Here is a 4,937-nt window from a genome sequence, read left to right on the forward strand (position 1 = left end):
TTCTTCCCGGACCCGGGATCTGCGCAGATGTGGTCGGGGGACGATGAACACGCCTACCCCGGGGCGGAGGGAGCGCCGGAGCAGCCGCCGGGAGGGGGTTCGCTCTCTTCTACCATCTCGGAGTCAGTCGGGGCGAAAGACTCGCTTACTATACGTGGTACGGGGATTAGAAAAGTACCTGAGTACCATTGACCTAACGCTCTTTTACGATTGGAAGGAGAAATGAACCTTTGGGTCCGCCATTTCTCGCCTTTCTTCGTACAGATCCTATACACCCGATACAATATGAAAGAACCAAAGTTTTTCCTTCTTAATTTTAATAGCTTAACTTTCAGCTTCGATAAAATCCAAAATTGAAGCATATATTTTTAACTTTTGGTTTTTATTATTGTACTGAATTATTAACATATCTTTTCGAAAAAATCAGCGAGATCATACTCGATCTGCCAGACCTTGCATTGTGTCAAATTGTGCAAGCACAACTGATTTTACTGTCTCAAAAAATTATAATTGGCACGAGTGGTATTCGAACCCACGACCTTGGGTTCGAATCCCGCTCGTGACACTAACTTTTTCATTTCAACCAAAACCTTACGTAAAAAGATTAATTAATTGAAAGAAGTAATTTGGTCAATAGACCACTAAATCTAATGTATTATAATAGATATTTGACTTTTGGGCCCGAGGGAATCCAACATTTGCTTTTGGTCTTGAAGAAATAAGCAAATAATCTAGTCTACTAGCTAATTCATGTGACTTTTGTTCAATATAATCGTCTTTTTCCGACCAATTTTCCAAATTAAAACTGTCTACAAAAATTTGATAACTTCAATGAAACAAGGAAGCTTGGGTTCGTTCAATTAGTGACTATTTAAATTTAATCTCAGCAAGTGGAAAGAAGAAAGGTCGGATTCGGTCATTCATATTGAATCTCTGAGCATTTGGTAGGCTGGCAGCGATAGACAAAAAGCGTAGTATCGCGGACCCAAAGGTAATTTTTACCTCAAACTCCTACAATTTTAAGAAAAGGTCTGTTAATAACTATGTGAAAACCGTAGTAATAAAGACTTGCATTTGGATGGGATTGCACAGTAAGACGAAGAGCGAGTAATGACGGACCCATACGTTCTTTTAATCTCCCATTCGTGTCTTTTCCTTCCAATCATCCAAAAAATGAGGCTCAAAAGTCACTGCTAAAATTTGTGGAATAAGAAAAGCCAAAGGAGGGTTCATTCATATAGCAATTAAAAAAAGATTTTTGATATAAATCAGAAATTTATTGGCCATTATGTAAAATAGATGTATACTCAAGACCACAAATAAGCAAATAATTAAGAATGTCTTCTATTTCATGGTGGCATTTTTTTTCTATATTCTTTTTTATCCGTCCAATTTTGAATTTTATTTGGCCCTAAAGCCTCAATCACTGCTGAGGTCTGATTCATCAGCAACACCGAAACAAGGAAGATCTGGTCCGTTCGTTCATACTTCATCCGTAAAAGGAGATTTTTGTCGAACAAAACGCGCACAATATGGCGAAAAGGGAAAAAGCACGGACCCAAACATTTCGTTTTTGCCAGAAAAGGTCTATTAATAATCCTGATAAACATTTGTAATAATCCCAGGCCCTGAAGATGATCTCAATAAAGATCGAAACGTTGGCACGATAAAGAAAATGTTTTTCTGAAACCTACATCACACCAGACCGCATCTCACGATTTCGGAATAATTAATTTGTAACTAAGAGCAAAAGGAAACGATTCAGACATCTAGCTAATCCATTTCTCTTTTCTATTACATTACTTTTCTCTTCAATTTCATTATCCTAATGCCTCAATGACTATTTAAATTTAATCTCAGCAAGTGCAAACAAGAAAGGTTAGGTTCGGTCATTCATATTGCATCTGTGAGCATTTGGTGGGCTGGTAGTGTTAGACAAAAAGCGTAGTATGGCGGACCCAAAGACAATTTTTACCCCAAACTCCTAAAATTTTAAGAAAACGTCTGTTAATAATTATTATGAAAACCCGCACAATCATGATTTGTTTACATAAGCAATATGAAAGAACAAACTCGAGCTTCCTTGTCTCGCTCTTGCTGACTTATCAAATTTTACTAGCGATTGAGCCTTTTGAGCCATATAATATATATAACAGACCTTTTCTTAAAATTTTATGAGTTGGAGCAAAAAGATTTTTGAGTTCGCCATACCTCGCTTTTGGTCAAATTTTGCTTGCTATGCTATATGAACGAACCATCTCAAATTTGCTGATGAAATCCAAAATTTAACATAATCATTGGAAGGGAAAAATAAAATTGAAGAGTATAATTGTCCAAGTTCATCTAATACTGTATGCCATAAGATGCTATATGATTGAATCCTGTCTTTGTCTTATTCACCAAATTTTAGTAGTGATTACTTTCTTTTCTATAATTTTTTTTACTATTTGGATGACATGAAAGAAAAAGTCACAAATAGGAGGTTAAAAGAATCTTTGGTCTGCCTTTACTCGCTGTTCATCCAATTGTCCACCAGATAAATCTATGAATAAACTCGTTGATGCTTGAATTTTATTTTTCTGCTCCACTTTCATTAGGTCTCGAACATACTGGTACCACACAATTATTACAAAAATGGTCGTGAGAGAGAGGCGAAAAGGACCTTTGGGACCGCCATTCTTCTCTTTTCCTCATTTGTTCACGTCTGTACAAATATCCGCTTATACAATAGATGCAGTATTTTCTTGATTCGCTCTTGCTGACTCAAAATTTTACTAGTGATTGGGGCTTTTGGGTCGAATAAAACCCAAAATTTGAAGGGAAGGGGAATTTGATTGAAAAGAGAAATATCAAATGAATTAACTTGAAATTTGAACACTTAACTTCTCGCCTCGATTGCACGTGTTTCACACCATAATATGTAACACACATTGTATATAGATAGACCTTGTTATAATACCTTATTATAAATAAATTTACGAGTTTGTGGCAAAAATTTGGGGACGCTCAGTTCTAGTTTTTCGTTATTTCTGCACGCCCACTTAAATAACAGCCATCCAATAATAACAGTTTCCTTATTTTGTTAGTAGTCATTGAGGTTTAGTGCCAAATGATAACTAAAATTGAAGCATAATTTGGATAATGAAACGGAAAATGGAAAACATAAAAAAAACAAATGCCAGATGAATTAGTTAGAAAACGTACTTAATTATTTGCTTATTTGAGGTCTTTATTATACAGGGGTTCACAGGTTTTATCTCACTTTTGTTCAAATTGTCCACCTAGTGTGACGATATATGAATGAATAGTTTTGCAGATGAAAAATAAAATTTAACATAATCATAGGAAAGGAAAAAATAAGATGGAAGAAAAGATAAATATCAGATAAATAAACATTATTTTTTCGAACAAACCAAAGATCTTTGGGTCCGCCGATTCTCGCTTCAAATTGTGCACCGAAATGACCTCTAATGTTTGCAATAAGAAAGAACATGAACTTCCTTGCTTAGATGTTTCTGGGTTAGTGACTGACAGATTTTAATAACAGCCGAGGTTTTTTTGCAAATCTTTAGAAAAAGTCATGAGTTAAGGGCAAAAGAATTCTTTGGGTCCGTCATTTCTCGCTTTTCGTTAAATTGTACAATTTGACTGAAATATCAGATTACAAATGCAATATGAGTGCAAAGCTGTTTCAGTGTTTCAGAGTTTATAAATTTCGTGATTTGGATAATTTGAATATAAGTAATATTATTCAGAAATCGTGAGATGCGGTCTGGTGTGATGTAGGTTTCAGAAAAAGTTTTCCACTGGCACTCAACACGACATGCAAGAATGACACAATTACACAGAAAACAAACACTTTGAGTGAGTAGACATATTTTGATTGAATATAAAAAATATTTTTTGCGTTGTATAAATTCACTTTTTTCCACATCCTACATGTATTTGTTAAATTTAAACAATGTTTGTAAATCCCAGGCCCTGAAGATGATCTCAATAAAGATCAAAACATTGGCACGATAAAGAAAAGGTTTTTCTGAAACCTACATCACACCAGACCGCATCTCACGATTTCTGAATAATCATCGACTAATGGTCACTAATCACCACACATAAGTAATATTGTAGAAAAAGACAGCTATAAAATTAATAAGTTGGAATGTGTGCTTTTTTTGGAAAGAGAAGATTGTATAGATGAATATGCTAAAAGAACTTTGAAAGATTTATCTTTTGGGCTTGATAATATTGATAATTTGAGTAGAAATATTGATTTTTGAAAAAAAAGTTACGAATTGGACAGAAAAATGATCTTTTGGTTCGCGAAAATCAACGGACCCAAAAAAATGTTTTTGCCTTTTTCGATCTGTTGTACATAATTATTGGACGTAAAATATTATTATAGAATGAACTAGAGCTTTTTCATTTTTGGTCTTCATTATTTTGCTCAAATATTGTAGGAAATTTTTGAAATAGTCACGACTTGGATGCGTGAGAGATTTTTGAGTCCGTTTTTTTTTCTAGTTTTTCTTCAAATAGAACAAATCCATCAGGCGCTTTCTATTGAGCCCAAAATAACTATGTATTAAAATTGGTAAAATCAGCAAAATTTGTTCTATTTGACGAAAAGCGAGACAAGGCCGACCCAAATATCTCTAACGCCTCAAAGTCGCGACTTTTTTGAAAGTCTATCAATAATTGTGTGAAATATTGAAGAACCAAAACGATAGCATGTTAATATTTATACTTATAATAATTTATTTGAGGAAAAGGGAGGAATAGCGGACCCAAGGATCATTGGTCTGTTCAATTCTTGACTTTTTACAAAGATTAATTGTGCTTATATTTTGGATTTTATAAAATCCAAAAGGTGTCATTCGAAGTTCTTTTAGTGTATTCATCTATAAAATCTTCTCTTTACAAAAAAAGCTTACATTTTA

Source organism: Cimex lectularius, unplaced genomic scaffold (assembly GCF_000648675.2).
Source record: "Cimex lectularius strain Harlan isolate CLEC.00 unplaced genomic scaffold, Clec_2.1 scaffold3, whole genome shotgun sequence".
Taxonomy (NCBI): Eukaryota; Metazoa; Arthropoda; class Insecta; order Hemiptera; family Cimicidae; genus Cimex; species Cimex lectularius.